General features: G+C 39.3%; 1 protein-coding gene across 3 annotated transcripts in view; it reads left to right on the forward strand.

Moving 5' to 3' along the window:
• LOC131134938 (uncharacterized) overlaps nucleotides 1-17,028 on the forward strand; it is a 64,256-nt gene extending 47,228 nt beyond the window's left edge. For 2 of the 3 annotated variants that reach the window (XM_058080659.1, XM_058080660.1), the window contains exon 10: nucleotides 15,873-17,028. The gene's annotated coding sequence lies outside the window, so the exon portion shown is untranslated. Of the gene's footprint in view, nucleotides 1-15,869 lie in introns of all 3 variants that reach the window. The other variant, XM_058080657.1, reaches the window with a different exon arrangement.
• Nucleotides 17,029-19,242: the final 2,214 nt, after the last annotated feature.

A 19,242-nucleotide genomic window follows, 5' to 3' on the forward strand; every position in this document is an offset into this window, starting at 1 on the left:
CCCATTGAAATTCTCTCCACTACACAACACTACAATCTTTGTTTCGGCCGTAAATATTCCTCACACACTTTTTAAAACTCATTTGAAGGTCTCATATGAAACATCCGGAGCCAAATAAGCTTTGCTAACTATGTTGTGTTTCAGGGCCGCAGAACAAAGTAGGAAATCTCAGCACTTGAGGAAAGTGAAGCATAAAGGCATATTTATTCATTCATTTTCTACCGCTTATCCTCACGAGGGTCGCGGGGATGCTGGAGCCTATCCCAGCTGTCTTGGGGCAAGAGGCGGGGTACACCCTGGACTGGTGGCCAGCCAATCACAGGGCACATATAGACAAACAACCATTCACACTCACATTCATACCTATGGACAATTTGGAGGCGCCAATTAACCTAGCATGTTTTTGGAATGTGGGAGGAAACCGGAGTACCCGGAGAAAACCCACGCATGCACGGGGAGAACATGCAAACTCCACATAGGGATGGTTGAGGGTTAGAACTCAGGATTGAACTCAGGTCTCCTAGCTGTGAGGTCTGCACTCTAACCACTCGACCGCCGTGCAGCATAAATGCATAAACATGTACAAATTGCGGACTTTCTTCCGTACACTGCATTTTACCGGAATTATCACAAGGTCAGTCAAACAATTCACATTTTTAATCAGATTAATCACAGTTTTCAAATTGATTAACCATGATTAAACACCATTTTCAGCTATGTCTGGAATACACTAATTTTGACTGTATTTTATGAAAAGAAAGATAATTGACGAGACATCAATACTGCAGTGCTGCATGGCGGGCGAGTGGTTAGCGTGCAGACCTCATAGCTAGGAGACCAGGGTTCAATTCCACCCTCGGCCATCTTTGTGTGGAGTTTACATGTTCTCCCTGTGCATGTGTGGGTTTTCTCCGGGTACTCCGGTTTCCTCCCACATTCCAAAAACATGCTAGGTTAATTAGCGACTCCAAATTGTCCATAGGTATGAATGTGAGTGTGAATGGTTGTTTGTCTATATGTGCCCTGTGATTGGCTGGCCACCAGTCCAGGGTGTACGCCTCTCGTCCCAAGACAGCTGGGATAGGCTCCAGCACCCCTGCGACCCTTGTGATGAAAAGCAGTAGAAAATGAAAAAGGAATAGACTTAATAGGAAAACATGAAAGCAAAAAATTTTGGTAACAGTAAAAATTGGGGTTCCCCAATCAAAGATGGCTGCCACTAATTTTCCTGTGTCAGAGTCTCTTTGCAAATCTGTTTAAAATCACCAAAATACTGGTGCCATCCATGTGCTATGAAAGCATTGTTGGTGATAAAGTATTCTTTTGGTTCATTTTTTGAGGATATTTGACGAGTTCTGGTGTTTTTTTGACCGTGAACTTTGAAAGAGGCCTGAGAGCACACAGTGACCAGCAACAGAACTTCAAGCTTCCTGGAGCATACCTTTTGTAAAAGAGGTTGAAAACATGGCGACAACAACTAAAAAGTTGGCAGAAGAGCTGGAAGAGATTAAAAAAACGCTCAATTTCATGTCTGAGGAGATCAGCAAAGTGGTTAAGCAGCAAGCCAGTCTGATGGGCCTAGTGGAAGAAGTCCGTGAGCTGAAGGCCACAGTTAAACTTAAAGACCAGAAGATCCATCTGCTTGAAGAAAGGATCGATGACTTGGAGCAGTACTCCAGGGGAAATGATCTGATCATCACTGGGCTGGATACAAGACATCGCAGCTATGCCAGGGCTGCAGCCAGCGACCAGCAAGGTGAGGATGCACCACCTGGAGAACTGCTCACACTAGAGACACAAGTTGTTAAATTTTTGAGCAGTAAGAACATTGATCTGGACAGTGAGAACATCTCAGCCTGCCACAGCCTTCCACATAAGGATAAAAATGCCAAACCAACCATTGTTGTTCAGCTTACCAACAGAAAGTATAAGATTAATCTACTACGGCAGGCAAAAAAACTAAAGGGCACAGGGGTGTACATAAATGAACATTTGACAAAGAAAAATGCTGAAATAGCTAGACATAGCCGCATACTCAGAAAACAAAATAAAATTCAAGCAACATGGACAAGAAATGGGAAAACATTTATCAAGTTAAACGGACCACCAGAGCAGGCAAAGGTGATTGCAGTGAGGAATCTGAGAGATCTGGAACAATACAAGTGACAATAGGTGCAGCTTGGTTAGCAAATGGCACACTTAGAGGATTGGAAAATGTTTGTTTGGTTTATTAGAACAAAGAAGCAAGATAAAGAGTTAGTGCGAAGTATGAAAACAGAATTTGTTGCTTTTTACTTTGAGTTATACCATGTGCTCTATAGAGAGCAGTTGTATTATATCTTGTACATTGTACAAAATTTGTGATTTTGTTTTGCTGTTTTTTGTGGATATTTGCTTTTTTCACTTAGGATATGACAGATAAAAAAATATATTTTCCTTTAGAACAGGAGTATGATGATTTCTATGAGAATGAAAACTTTTTAGCTGAGCCCTGTCTCAATAGAATATATGAGGAGTCACACTTAAGTTTTTTGAAGTCAGATGAACATAAATCATTTAGCTTTGAGAATGACATTGATCCAGATGCAAATTTTTATAAAGATTGGAACGCTGGGTCCAAATATTACACGGAAAATCTGTTTAATGAACTCGGTCTGGATGGATTTTCAATTATACACTTTAATAGTCGAAGCCTCTATGCAAATTTTGATCAAATCAAAGAAAATTTGCAATCATTAAAATATAGTTTTCAAGTCATTGCCATCAGTGAAACCTGGCTGACAAATGAAAAGGGCTCCAATTTCATATTGGAGGGATACAATCATTTTAGTGTAAACCGCAAAACTAAAAGGGGTGGTGGAGTGGCTCTCTTTGTACAGAAAGACTTTCAGTGTAGAGTGGTTGACAGTACGGTTGTGGATGATATCATGGAGAGTCTGACAATTGAAATTCATTCCACGAATCTGAAAAGTATTATTGTGAGTTGTGTATATAGGACACCTGGCTCTTGTATTGATTCCCTTGTTAATTCCATGGTTGACATTTTAGGTAAGGTATGTGATAAGAAACAAGTTTTTGTTTGTGGTGATTTCAATATTGATTTAATGAAATGGAATGAACATAAAATGACAACAGAATTTTGCAACACAATGTTCAGTTTAGGTATTTGGCCTCTAATTGATAAACCGAGTCGAATAACTAAAGAGAGTGCAACACTTATAGACAATATTTTTACAAATACTCATCAACAAGTAACAAGTGGTTTGCTCATAAGTGATGTCAGTGACCACCTTCCTGTTTTTGTAGTTGTGCATAATTTAATTGCTAAATGTCCGACTGATAAAAATAAACTTCCCTGCAAATTAAGGAGACTAAAAACACCAGAAAGAACTGAAGCCTTAAAGAAGGATCTTAGGAATTGTAACTGGGATGAGGTTTATGTCGATGATCCAGATTTAGCATATGATGCATTTTTGTCTGTATTCTTGAAATTATATAATAAGCATTGTCCTATAAAAATGTGTAGGGTGAAAGATCATTATGAAGGTAAACCATGGATTACAAAAGGTCTGCAAAAGGCATGCAATAAGAAAAATCAATTGTACAAAAAGTTTTTACAGCAGAGAACTAGTGATAGTGAGGAAAAATATAAGCGTTATAAGAACAAACTAACTACTATTATGAGAACTCAAAAAAAGGAATACTACAGTAAAATGTTGGAGGACAGTAAAAATAATATACAAAAAACTTGGAAGGTAATCAATTCTATCATTCAGAATAAAAATAATAACTCAGAACTTCCTGATTTTTTTATAAATAAAGTTAATGATAGAGTGGATGATTTAAAAAATATTGTTGACGAGTTCAATGACTACTTTGTAGATGTTGGAGCTTCTTTGGCAAAACAGATTACTGTATCTGATGACAACAAAAACATGTTTAAAAATTTGATCAACACTAATGTTAGTTCTATGTTTCTAAGTGGGGTACATGAAACTGACATTATTGAAATTGTAAGAAAATTAAAAAATAAGAGATCACTCGATATCCATTCCATTGATACAGTAATTATTAAAGATGTTATTGATTATATTGTCAGACCTTTGACCTATGTTTGTAATCTGTCTTTTCAAAAAGGGACCTTTCCTGACAACATGAAGTTAGCAAAAGTGATCCCAATTTATAAAAATGGTGACAAACACTGTATGGAAAATTACAGACCAATATCACTTTTGCCACAATTTTCAAAAATTTTAGAGAAATTGTTTGTGAAACAATTAAATCTCTTCATTCATAAAAATAAATTATTAAGTGAAAATCAATACGGATTCAAAGAAGGTAGAACTACTGCATTTGCAGTAATGCAAATGGTAGAAGAAATATCAAATGCAAATGAAAATGGTGAGTGTTCTATTGGTCTGTATATTGATCTGCAGAAGGCTTTTGATACCATAGATCACAGACAGTTATTGAAGAAATTAGAGATGTATGGAATACGAGGGGTTGCTCATTCTTGGTTGGAAAGTTATTTAGGTAATAGACACCAGTGTGTACAAATCAATAACACTAGTTCAGCACTTAGAAAGATCACATGTGGTGTACCACAAGGATCAGTGATTGGTCCAATATTGTTCATTCTCTATATCAATGACATCTGCAATGTAACTGGTTTTTTTAGATATGTAATATTTGCAGATGATACCAATTTGTTTTGCTCTGGTAAGAATTTAAAGGAACTTTTGCGTTGTGTAGAAATGGAGCTGGAAAATCTCAAGACTTGGTTTGATGTCAATAAATTATCTTTAAATATTAAGAAAACAAAATTTATGGTTTTTGGGAATCTAAATGAAAGCGATTGTAATGTTAAACTGAAAATCTGTAATGTCGACATTGAAAGAGTTTCTGAGACTAAATTCCTTGGGGTTGTCATTGATCAAAAATTAACATGGAAACAACACACTGAATATATCAAAGGGAAAATGTCAAAATCACTTGCAATCCTTTATAAATCCAGATATGTATTGAATTCCAAGGCTTTGCATTTGATCTACAATTCATTGATTGTTCCCTACATATCTTACTGTGTGGAATTGTGGGGATCCACTTTTAAAAGCACCATAAATTCAATAATAAAACTGCAAAAACGAGCAATACGTATCATTAATAAGGCTGATTATTATGCTCACACGGAGCCACTTTTTCTAAATTCTCATGTCATGAAATTTTACGATTTGTTTTATTATAAAATAATGCAAATTATGTTCAGAGCAAAATCAAAAACGCTCCCTGACTCAATACAGAAGTTCTTTTCAATTCAGGAGAGTCCCTATAATCTCAGAGGTGTTTGTAAATTTACTGTACAAAAAGCTAAAAAAGGTATGAAAAGGAGATGCGTCTCCATCACTGGAGTTAAATTCTGGAATGATGCCAACATAAATTTAAAAACATGTCATTCCTTTTTGGCTTTTAAGAAAATGGTTTGTAAAGCTATTTTTGAAGTTTATAAGTGTGATTAATTTTCTGTTGTTGTTTCTTTGCTTTTCTGGAGGTTGGTAGCCTAAAAAGCTGAAATTATAGGATAGGCTTTTATAAGCAGTTTGCTTCTGCCTATGCCTTTTCAGTCATTATTATTCAACACATGAATTTTGATTTTGTGATTATGTTATTGATGTCAATATTGTGTACAATATTTGGTGTTGTCATGACTGAATAAAAAAAAAAAAAAAAAAAAAAAAAAAAAAAAAAAATCCACTGGTTTGTGATACCAGGCCATAAAATGAGAGAATGGCAGAAAAGTGGACACTTTTTCCCACACAAATGTAGAGACAAGGAGACTTGTCTTTTTGTTGCCCTGCGTGGACGTGGCCTGGGAGTGCCTGGTCTTCCAAAGACATGTGACCTCCACGCTGGTCTCTGGACAAGCCAGCCAGCCAAGAACATCTGTGCCTTGTTTCGTTGCTCTTCAATGTTGCACTGGTATGCCACAAACAAAGCACCTTGTTTCCATTCCCCCCCCCTCCGGTTTCCCCCCTCCCTCCTCGTGGGTTCACAGCCCCGCTCGGACACACATGGCATTAGCGGCAATGCGAAGGTACAGATCTTATATTGGAGCAGCATTCCAGCCGAGCCCCCGCGGGCTGGATGACAGGCTTTCACTTAAAAGAGAGGAGGCATGAAGGGGGGAGACGCCGAGTCTGAAGAGGATATTAGAAAAATACACCGGAGAACGTCGCCTCTGGCCATTTTTTTCACTTTCAGGAACAATTTTGTACCTTCAGATGGGGGGGGGGGAGCAAGATGGTGCGGGGGCAGGGCCGACGGGAGGGGAGGGATCTTTGAATAGTTTAGAAGTGCCGAAGTCGTAATGAAAACCAACTGGCTGGCCGTCACTATCCATCCATCCTGATCCCGCCTTTGACTGCATCCAGACCAGGATGGAATCTTTCAACCAGGAATGATGATGATGCTTATTAATGGATGTTTCATCGGGTCTAAGTCCTGAAAAATGACACTTTTAGGGATTAGTCGTACTGATTTTAGACGTGATTGTGTGTCTACCCCTGCTTAAACCTTGAGGCCCTTGACGTTACACACTTTACCCTTAGGTTCCAAAACGGTCCCTCTTTTAAAAGTGAAACTAATATACTTTTTCACTTTTCATAGTATCAAATATCAATACATCAAAGTCAAGATCTTTGAGAACAATGAAACTATAATAAAACTTGTATCAATACAACCTGAACCAATGATTGTAGGGAAAATGATTACTCACATAAGAAAGCATAAACCACAACGGACAGAGATGATGAAGAGCAGACTCACATGCCGAGACACCCAAGGCTATTTGAATCAGGTGATAAGCATGTGGAGGACTTTTGCATTCAATGTTCAAGAAGCCTAGAGAATTAATTAATTCTAGCAAGTTAGTGTGACATTAATGTATTTTAGCAAAAACAAATGAATGTTAGTGCATCTTTATAACTAATACTGGGAAAATCAAACACTTGGAAAGTGCAGACCTCTGCCAAGCACTCTTTTACCTCCAACATATTGTAATTCACACCAGAATAATAATCATACATTTTTTGGATCAGTCTTTGAAATATTGTAGAACCTGTTGGACACTTGTCCTGTTTTTTGTCTGACCATTTTTTGCAGTTACGTATATGCACAAATGCCAAAAATGGTCCCATCTTTAAAAAAATGATGCAGATCACCCCCCCCCCCAAAAAAAATTTTACCAGTCCTTTCATATCCCATTTCTGACACTTACTGAAAATTTCATCCAGATCCATTTTGAAAGCAAACAGACACACAGATAAATGCCGGCAAAAACATAAGCTAGCTAATAATGGACATAAACCATTCCAAAAGGGCAAACATTTACCATATTTTCCTGACATTATACATATTAAAATGATTTTCCATTTTTTATGCCAGTTTTGTCATAAGAACACTCTTTTCAGTTGAAAAATAGAACATTTCCCCCAAATAAAGCCTGTGTTGCCTTTATTTTGAAAGCCTTCTTGAAGGATTTCAAGCTAAAACACAACTCTGAGCTTCCTGTCCGCCATATATTTACTGCAAAACACACAAGCACGAGTCTTATTTAGGTCTTAAATGTCTTATTTTCTCTTAAATGATCTACTTTATTGGGTAATAGGATTGTAAAGGTGAGTATAGGGTTGTTATTTTATGTTTACAGGGCTCTAATAATGTCAAAAACTATATTTAGAGAGTCGTAAACTGGTTTTCTATGCACTAACTGTATTCCATTTATAAATAAGGAGACCTCCTTAACCGAATTAATTTAAAAGCACATTGTCCAATGTACTACAGTAGATGGCATACATCAGTGTAGTGCAACAGTTTTACATTAAGGGACACCAGCATCGCTACGTTAGCTAAAGTGCTAACCTTACACTCACATTTTAACATCACTGTCATGCTAGGTTTGACTATTCACTGAGAAAAACAAATTGATCAAACTTACAGATAGTTGGCAGGGCTGCTGGCTTTCGTTTAAGATGTGTAGAGAAGCCTGCCTTTTGAAACAGTTGTATGGTGGTATTAGGTAAGCATTTTCATATGTCATGATGACAATATTCATTCATTCATTTTCTACCGCTTTTCCTCACGAGGGTCGCGGGGGGTGCTGGAGCCTATCCCAGCTGTCTTCGGGCGTAAGGCAGGGTACACCCTAGACTGGTCGCCAGCCAATCACAGGGCACATATAGACAAACAACCATTCACACTCTCATTCATATGGACAATTTGGAGTGGCCAATTAACCTAGCATGTTTTTGGAATGTGGGAGGAAACCGGAGTACCCGGAGAAAACCCACGCATGCACGGGGAGAACATGCAAACTCCACACAGAGATGCCCGAGGGTGGAATTGAACCCTGGTCTCCTAGCTGTGAGGTCTGTGCGCTAACCCCTAGACCACCGTGCCGCCCATGATGACAATATATCATCAAATAAATACTTTTAATGGGAGTCAATGGCACCAAGAGTGTTGTTTTAAGTGCAAATCTCCTGATATATGCATCTTGTAATAAAGTGGATGAATTCATCTATAAAATAATACTTTGCCAGGTTTTCCAAAGAAGCGGAATGTTCACCAGCCTTCCCTGAGAGGGTTAAAAAAAAGGTCAGTGTAAGCCAGGGTGACAGTTAATCTTCACAGGGTTCACCTTCCAAAGCCAACTGACATCCCATAATGATAATAATAATAAAATGTAGAAATGTGCGCTGTCAAGGGAGAGTTATGGCCAACAATTTGCTCCTCCTCCGTTGCAGCGAGTTTTTCTTTCATTCTTGCGCTGTCTGGCTGCAGATTTACGGTTTTATTTTTTTATTTTTTTTTACCTGAAGATGAAACGATGGGAACCGTCGTATTCCACCGAGGTACAACGTGCAATGTGGTTTGACTCCGCATGAGGCCTGACTGCAGCTCAGTTTAGCAAGCATCTGAAGGTGTGTTTGTTTGTTTTTTTCAACCATTGGCGTTGTTATCATGACCTTTAGCAGTGGTTGACGTCTTCCTTGGGAGCTGTGCTATGTGTGTGCGCGCGTGCGTGTGTGCAGGCGTTAACTATTCTCTACAATGCATAACATTCTGCACGCGACACTCCTCCATGCTCACTTCCTCCTTCCTGTAATTTTTCAATCTACATGATCATGAATTTCTGGCTTGGAATTGCTCTGAGGTGAAATCCATAAGTGGAAAGTTGCATCATCACCTCTTTTTTGGGATTGAGGTTCATGAAAACGTATGACTGCGTCTTTGGTATTGAATGAATTACACACAGAGCAAAAGGACACACCAAAAGAAATGCTAAAGCTAACAAATAAACTCACCATGGGAGAAAGGATAAGAGGATGTAAACATGGAAAGGGCTAAAAAGGATGCAACAGGGTGCAGAGTTCTATTGAGTTAGCCGTCGTGATGCAGTTATCTAAGTCAGTGATTTTCAACCACTGTGCCGCGGCACACTAGTGTACCTTGAGAAGCCGTCAGGTGTGCCGTGAGGAATTATCCAATATCACTTTTTATAATTAACATTTATTAATCATCATTTGCAAATATGATGTCAATAGCCATGAATATGGACCCAAATATTCCAATTGCATTTGGTTTATTTGCTCAAACGGAAAGAATTGAACAGGGATGGAATATTCCTTGAACCAATCCGATTGAGGGATCTTGTACCCGCTCAAACGGAAAGTTGTCAGGGTGCGTTCTTCTTTGTGGTGTTTTTCTTCTTCTGTTGTTTATTGGCGGTTGGCAAGCAGCTTTCGTGTGCATTAGCGCCATCTGTGGAACAGAATCTAAACACTTCTATACGCCATTCACAAGTCCAGTTTTATTAAAAAAGAAAATATATATCTATATAAAACATGTCCTGAGTTTAATTGTAAAATATTAGCAAGATTGAATTTGATCTTTTCCTGTTTAAATTGATCCCGGGTGCGTTCTTTCAGAGCATGCTCAGATATGACGTAACACGCAGATCCAGACGTTCTTCACTTTTAAAAATGGAGGCCAGCAATCGGCACTGGACTAAGCAAAGTTTGTTTTTGATTCAAACTAAATTTCAAGACTGGACAGACGAAAACCTGGCAATACGGAGTTATTCCAACAAGTGAAAGAAAAACTCGGGGAAGCCGGTATCACGTGATGTTGGTGTTTACGTTTTACTGGGCATGCCCTATTGACTATTCTGGTTGATTTTCACAGCGCATGTAGACAAGAGATTGGAATATTCCTTTCTATGGATACCATTGTTTCCCGAAAGGTCATTCAGAAAGAGAAAAAGTGGTGATGTAAAAACATGGCTACTGTGGAGTGTCTGTGGTGTAAAGACTGGCAGAGCAATGTAATATTGGTCCGTGTGGCAACACCTACCTTGTTCCTCCGATAGACTTATTGATGCACGTGTGAGGTCGTGGTGACATTTTGTAACATTTTTGGTTAGTGGTGTGCCACACGATTTTTCCAATGAAAAAAACGTGCCGTGGCTCAAAAAAGGTTGAAAAACAGTGATCTAAGTCATACTATATAGCTACTACCATAAGTAGCATAACTCTACTGGCATGCTGTCATCGTTGGCAGTAAACCAGGAGATAAACCAGGAAATAAAAGTGATAACAACACATCCCATAACTATTGTGATGCTACGCATAACCATGATGCTTTTAGGTGCAGTAGTTGTTATGAGATGGACGTTTCATGTCTTGCTAACAGTTTGACCCTAAAACGGTGCTGCTTTAGTGGTTTCAGAGGTCATCCAAGGTTCCGGAAGGACCGAGCCAAAGCGTGGAGGTTCCTGTTGGAGGATGTTAAAAAGAGGTGATTAGCTACGTAGAATGAATTCTCATGGACACGCAGCGACACAGTTCATCTATTTTAATCTGGTGCATGGATATTAGCCGCCGTCCCGCCACCTCTGACCCCATGTGTAATCCGCCTGCGCCGCGGCCTCATTAAGCGCGGCGGGTTCACACCTCTGGCCATGTTGGGCCCAGCTGCGTCCCCGTCGCTACCCGGGCCGGGGGCGGGTGTCGGGGAGCGGGGGTTGGGTGGCCGGCGGCTTCACAGGCACCCGCGACGGGCCCCCGCGTCTCTGATCTGGACCCAAGGCGCCGTAAATTACCTCGAGGAGGCGACGGTCCACCACGCTCGTTAAGGAACATGTGCAGGGGGAGGAAAGCGAGCTGTCAGCCTAATAAGACGAGCCCGTCACCCTCTGCTAATGACGGACGATGAGGAAAAGGCTGGATGGAGTGTTAACTAACGTTTAAGTGCAGCACAGCTCGTTAAAAACCTGACACAGGCTACAATGGCCGCTACAGTGCTTCCTCACAGGAGGAGGAGCTAATTGTTGGCCGTAACTCCTTTCTCTTTTGATTATTATGGGATGTCAGCCGGCTTTGAAACAAGAGCTCTGGAAAGATTAACTGTCCTCCTGACTCAAGTCATCTTCTTTAAACTCCCACGGGAGGTTCAACATGGCCGAGGTCATGGCTGTAGGCAACCTCCTGATGTCTTGTTTTCTTTTAAATTAACTCCACGGGATGGCAGCAGCTGCATTTAAAGCAGGGGTGGGCAAACTGCGGCCCGGGGGCCACATGCGGCCCACCATGTGTTTGAATCCGGCCCGCCAGTTACTTTCAGAGTATATCAACTTTTAACATGATGTCTTATTCAGTAAAAAAAAAAAAAAAAAGTAAAATTACATTTTGTCGTTTGAGGGAAATGAGAACATATAGCTGATAGTATGACACTTTTACAAATTTCCCCACTGAGGGACGAATAAAGGCATATCTTAATCATATAAAATAAAATTAGAGTGTAAAATAGTGTGTGTGTGTGTGTTAAATATATGTTCTGGCCCCCCGCACAATTTTGTTAACTCAACGCGGCCCATGAGTCAAAAAGTTTGCCCACCCCTGATTTAAAGTGTCCTTACCACGCTGGTAAAACATTGGCTGTTACCTTAATTGACCCCCCCCCCCATTCCCCACTGATTGGCTCTCACTTTGACCCCTAAAAACAGTCCAAGAGGTCCATCCTGCACCTGCTCTGTAGCTACGTATGTGAGCTAAAAGTCAACAAAACATCGGAGTCACAAACATTTAGCAAAAACCGCACTGCTGCACCCTCATGGCTGCAACTTGTTTGACTTGACTGCTGTGGAGTCGCCGCACGAGCCGGCAAACGCAATCAGCAGCAGATAATCAGCATGGAGCCGCAGGAAAATGTCAACAGTCAAAACGAGTATTCCAGGGATATGTAAGGGAATGTTTTTTTTTTTCATAGGCAGTTAGAGCGAGGGGGGGGGGTGTTTTGTCTGAGCAGTCGCATTGCTGACGATACGCCAAGCCGCCGGTGACAGGACACGAGATACTCGTCGGAGGCCGTCTAATCCCTGAGGTGTGATTTCCCCCGGAACAGAACAGGACGAGCGTGTGATGGAAATGTGTGGCAGATGTGAAGACGCTGATGTCTTCATCATCATCATCATCATCATCATCTCTCAAGCAACACCCCCCCCTTTTCCACCTTTTGTGCCACTGAGACGACAACTTATCCCCGTGAACAATCCGCCTGATCCAGCAGGCCTTGCTACGCTTTGGCCACCATAAATCGCCGCTCGGCGCGCTCGGGACAGCTGGAACAGACCGGATAGAGCCGTCTGAGAGGCTCCTGTTTCACACAGAGAATGCTGGACAAAGGAAGAAGAGGATCCATATCTGATGTCTTTGTACGCTCTGGTGCTGAGGGTCCGTGATGAGAGACCCGGGAGTGACGGCGTCTCCTGTTTGGGTTCTTTCCAGGACCGTTAAAGGAGGATAGAATGTGTCTTTCACAACGTCGCACAACAGGACTTTGCATCACTGAGGATGTATTAGTTATTAGTATTAGTGGTCCCTCCATCTATTGGCTATGGCGCTTGACCTGACTGAGAAGCGGGGTCCACCCTGAACTGGTCCCTGGTGTGTCTAGCATAGAAAGGGTGCTGCCAGGGACGGCGATGCAGGCTTACTAGGAGGAAGAAGTCTCAATAATGAGGCCGCTACACTGCCTCGTTATCGCCGTCCATTTCATAGGATTCACGCGTCTTTAGCCTTCATGTTTGTTGTTGATTTCTCCACTTTCTGAACATTCTACCATGTCTAATTTCACTTCACTTTTCTTTATTTTGATTGGATGCCACCAGAAAAGAGACTAAAAATCAAAAAAGTCCGCCATGTGCACCTTGCTAGTTGTTTTTTTGGTACAATATTCATAATATGAGAGTGTCTACGTGCCATGAAATGTTGTACAGTAGTCCCTTGTCTATCACGGTTAAATGAATTTCTGTGAAGTAGGATTTCTTATTTAAAAATGTCATATTTTTGTAGTCAAACCTGTTTTGCACCATTTAAATACATTGTTTTAACATTAGTAGAGCCCTCTAGACATGACATAACACCCCTATAGTCACCTTTACACTCCTACCCAATATAGTAGAGAAAATAAAACTTATAATAATATAGCATAATATAACATATCACACGTGTTAGCATTGGGAGAGTTGTTCGCTTTTTACTTCCGGTTTCTGTACAGTAAAATCTTATATTTGTATTTCACTTCATTTTTTTATGCTTAAAAATGTGTTATTTAGGCACAAAATACATACTGTTTGCTTAAATGTACGTATGATTTGACAAAAAATAGTCACCAAACAGCATTATTTATGAATTCATATATTTTTAAAATAACCGTGATTGAGTGAAACAGTGAAATTTGAATTCGTGTTTCACAAAACGTAACAAAAAAACGCCATAACACGAAATGTCTGAACATGGAATGGACTGTACATTTATGTTTTCATTCGTTTTCAACTCTTTGTTGCTTTTTTGTTCTTTTTTGGTTTCTTTTGCTGTTGTTTTTTTACTTTTATTGCGTAATTGTCATTTTAGAACATGTCTTGGTGCCAATAAAAATTAGATGCGGCCGCAAATGGCCCCCTAGCTGCATTTTGCAGACCTGAGATTTAGTGTCTCCGGTGACCTCTAACATGCTGGTATTTGGGATGTGGGAGGACGTGATTGGTTTCCAGTCCATAAAAATAAAAGTTCTAGACTTGGACATTCAAGATGTACGGTGGCCTCAAAGGGTCAAAAAACTCAATTTTGGACAATTGTTTGCTTACATGAACTCTTTTGGGAAGGCTCTTTTTTGTTCCCTTGCACAAAGCAAGGAGTTAGAACAAGGTTGGTGTGGGGGAACTGAAAAAACTCCCACAGACACACTTTGAAAGATGTCCTGTATGTGTCCCATTACTGGTGTCCATTCAGTGGATATCCCCAAATGTGACAAATAGAGAACCCCCTGCGGCATGAAACATTAGCGCTCGGCCTGGGAATACCGTGGCCTTCCAATGAGATGCCTTTCATCTCATCTCTATAGACATGTTGGGTATGAGCTTCTCTGAAGGTGAAGGTGAAGGTGGGCAAATGGTTTCTGGAAATGTTGTTTACCGGAATGCACGCTGACAGCTTCACGGCCGCATCTTGATGGATGCCGGCCTTCTCCACAAAGCCAGCTGGAGCATCATCTTCAGTGTGTGTGTGTGTGTGTGTGTGTGTGTATTAGATTAGTAGATTGCCTTTCTTTCCGTTTCTTCTCATCTGTCCTTGCCTGCAACCTCGACTCGGCAGATGCGTTCTCAAGACACCAGCACATCCGCAGCAGGTTTATGATGAAAATATATCTGGCTGTTTTGATTTCCTCTCTGTGGCTGGGATATGTTTTGACGTTGATGTGCGAGGTTTTGTTGCAATACTTTTGCATTTGATGAATTGATGCTGAACAAGTCATGTTTTCATTTTTTCTCATTTTGATTGGATTTTATTTTATTTTTGTTCTATTATTTTGACTCATTTAAGTAGGACATAAAGTCATTGAGTAAAACAAGTGTAGTTTCATGCATGTGATGTAATGTTATTTTTTTATTTGATCTTATTTTACTTTATTTTTTGATTGAGTGAAATTGACAATTTTAGTTCACAATTGTGTTGTATTTGATTTAATCTCATTTGTCTCTATTTTGTTTAAATACATTTTGTCTAATATTTTGACTCATTTAAGTAGCAGAAAAAGTAGCCCACATTTTATTTTATTTTATTTTATTTTTTGATTGAGTGAAATTGACATTTGCTTAATTAAATTACATTTTTAGTTCACAATTGTTTTGTATTTTATTTAATCTCATTTGTCTGTATTTTGTTTAAATACATTTTGTCTAATATTTTGACTCATTTAAGTAGCAGAAAAGGTAACCCACATTTTATTTTATTTTATTTTATTTTATTTTATTTTATTTTATTTTATTTTATTTTATTTTATTTTATTTTATTTTATTTTATTTTATTTTATTTTATTTTATTTTATTTTATTTTATGATTGAGTGAAATTGACATTTGCTTAATTAAATTACATTTTTAGTTCACAATTGTGTTGTATTTTATTTAATCAAATTTTTCTATATTTTGTTTAAATACATTTTGTCTAATATTTTGACTCATTTAAGTAGCAGAAAAAGTAGCCCATTTTATTTTATTTTATTTTATTTATTTTATGATTGAGTGAAATTGACATTTGCCTAATTTTTCTATATTTTGTTTAAATACATTTTGTCTAATATTTTGACTCATTTAAGTAGCAGAAAAAGTAGCCCATTTTAATTTATTTTATTTTATTTGTGCAACTTACATTAAATTAAATTACATTTTGAATATTTTTAACAGCTCTAAATGAAAAAAAAAATTTGGTTGTAAATATTTCTGTTAAACTATACGTATATTTTTTTGTCACAGCAGGGCTGAGACCAGATCCTGTGTGGACCCGTCCCACGTGAAGTATCATCAGTGTATTATCAAAGACTCGTCATTGCAGGTGAGTGAACAACAAAGGTTTGATTGTGTTGTGAAGTAGCTTGTTGGAAGTGTGTGTGTGTGTGTGTGTGTGTGTGTGTGAGTGTTGCGAGTGAAAGAGAGTGTGGTGACCTGTAACAGCTCCATGACTCCGGTCGGGGGGCCTTTAAAAGTCCACATGTCGGGGTCCTGGAATGAACCCGTAGTAGAGAGACCTGCAGGCCGCCCCAATGGGACGAGGATTGTTTGTTTAAGTACTCTTTTATGGAAGCGCGAGTGACAGGAAGTCCTTAAAACAGCACCAGCCGCTATTTATGCAGTCCCCTTTGGGAGTAAACACCCCCACCATCAACACCCTGCCGTTGAGGAATGTGTCCATTCACAAGCCGGTGGCCATCTTGGACGCTTGGCTCTCACTACCTGTTTCCATGGCGACCTTGAGATGATACGAGCATGGTCTGGCTCGTTTTCTACATCACTTGATGACCGTCAGACGCATCCAGCGCCACATTTTGGGACAGGACTAATCCCTGGAAATAAATATGGAGGGACTAGACATACACAAGGATGTCTCTCCTGCAAATATAATAACGCTCACTTTTGGTGATGGTGTTATTTTGACTGAATCTCGTTCATTTTTTTTCTTGAGCGGTTCCAGTGTGGTTGACAAAGTGATGAAATGTGACGTGTGATAGGATACGGAGGTTGTAAGGAAGAAGAAGTGAGATGTTCCACATGATGACATTCCCAGTGAGGCCGGCATGGATGGTGTGGTCCCAATGGTCCCAGTGGTCACAGCGATGTGGAAAGCAGATGGAGAGGTCTTATACTCCCCACCACACACACTGTCTATACAGCCTGATGTGGAGATACTGTACATGTACTGTACAATGTATACCCTACATACACTACAACCTCCGTGGGAATGTAAAAAAGGAAGGAGAGTTTCCCACTGTTGGCTTCATGCCTTGACCCGAGTCACACTACTGGTGCTGATGCAACCTCATTTGGAAATAATCGAATAAGTCTGAAGGTATTTAGTATTTTTATTTGCATTTATTTTAATTGATATACATTTTAAAACATGTCTTAATTGTTAGATTTTTTTAAACACATTTCCATTCACTCAAATATTTCTTAATATTTATTTACTAATTATTTGTAATTGTATTGTTATTATTTTATTTTTATTAATTTGAATTAATTTGTTTTATTTTTTGTTTTATTTTTGTTCTATTGTTTGTATTATCATGTAGTTTATTCCATATATTTATAAATAAATATCTACTTATTCCAATATTTATTATTTATATTGTATAATTATTGGTAATGTTAGTATTATATTTTTTTCATGATTTTAAATTTTAATTTTAATTTTAATTTATTTTATTTGAAGTATTTTGAAACAAATGTAAATAAATTCCCACTTAATATTATTTTTATGTTATTTTCGTGATTATTTCATGATTATTTATATTATTTAATACATATATTTCAACATATGTACTGAATATCATCACATTAATGTTCTGAGTCTTATGAATAGTAATTTCTATAGTATAGTAACTTAAATAAATACATTTTCATGCATTTCAATCTTTATTATTATTATAAAAATATCTAATTATTATTATTTATTGTATTACTATATGTACTTTAATAATTTTTTACATGTGTAAAAGAATGAATATGAATAATATTTGACTTTCTTGAGCGCGCTCAGACATGGTGATGTCATTTGATGACAACCGGACAAGATCTCAAGGGTCAGAGTTCATGACAAAGTGTGCCACACTGTCCTGTTTGCTTTGCTGAGGTGGGGACACTCCTGTTATCTCCAAGTGCCTTTTAATAGCAATGAACAGGGAGTCCCGCACCCCCCCCCCCCCACCCCCCCCCCACCCCACCCCACCTCCCCAGGCCCCTGCTGGCAGAGTCAACAGTGGGCCAGTGCTGCTTTGCAGGTCATAAACACTCTGCTGACGGTCTTTGGAAGCTCATTATCCTCACTGCAAAGGACAGCAGGCTGGAAGAACCTGTGCTCTTGTTGTCTCAGCGTCTTTCCACCCATCTGGAAATCACAGTCATCGCTCATCTAAGCCCTGCCGTGTGGAACTTGGACATTCAATGGAACACGGCTGGACGTTGGGGTAAATTGGATCGCTTCTGCGGACTTTTCCAGTATTAAACTCGACTTTTTCTGTCTGGAATCAGTCTCCTCTTGGATGAAACAGGAGACCAGAGTGGGGGTCTCCTGTATTTACTTTTCAGTACGCCGTTGTTGTTTATTAACACATTTAGAAAACGTCTTGTGTCCATTATTTGATTTGATTGATTTTACTCCACAAATCCTCCACATGCTTATCACCTGATTCAAATAGGCTGTCTCGGCATGTGAGTCTGCCCTACACCGTCTCTGTCCCTTGTCCCTTGTCCCTTGTCCCTTGTTTCCTGTATTTTAATTATCATGAAAAAAATAATCCCCTCTGCTATTTTAAAAGCACAGCATTACAATATTATGGTTGCACCAGACTAGGAAGTCGGGCCTTTACTGGTGCACAGTAAATTCACATCATTTTTTTTTCATTTTCCAGAAATTTCCCCTTATTCTCACATGCAAAAATGAGTAGGTGTGGTTCGGGTTGTGCTGTTTTCTGGAGCTTCGACCCTAAGAAACAATTGCAATTGTCGACTATTTATTAGCTTGTTCTTGTTTGGTGTGAACAAGGGCAATTAAAGAGAGATGGGGACTGTGACACGAGGTTAGATTTTTTTTTTTTATGCGTCTTTTCTCGCCAAATTTGGTACACACCTTTACGGGACTGACAAGCAGATGTGTGTAAAATTTTTTGCAAGATTGGTTGACAAACATCAACTAATTGCTGATAAGTCTTTGAATATTTGTGTCATGATGATGAAACCTATCAGCATTACATGTATGCTATACTTGCATGCTGCCCTGTGATTGGCTGGCGACCAGTCCAGGGTGTACCCCGCCTCTCGCTGGGATAGGCTCCAGCACCCCCCGCGGCCCTCGTGAAGATAAGCGGTAGAAAATGAATGAATCAATGAATATACTTGCATGCATATAATGTCTTACAAAGCAGTTTGACCACAACCCATAGGGGGCGCCACTAATGTCATTTCCAGTCACAAGGCGTACTTCTACACATATGAAGGAAGTATTCTGTAACCAAACAAGTAGTATAATCACTGTCGCCAGCCTGCTTTGCTCCAAGTGTTGATATTTCCTATTTTCTTGAAGGCAGCATCATAGTCTTGTAATCAGTTGACCGCACCTATCAGTTCAATGTGG

Source organism: Doryrhamphus excisus, chromosome 8 (assembly GCF_030265055.1).
Source record: "Doryrhamphus excisus isolate RoL2022-K1 chromosome 8, RoL_Dexc_1.0, whole genome shotgun sequence".
NCBI classification, from domain to species: domain Eukaryota; kingdom Metazoa; phylum Chordata; class Actinopteri; order Syngnathiformes; family Syngnathidae; genus Doryrhamphus; species Doryrhamphus excisus.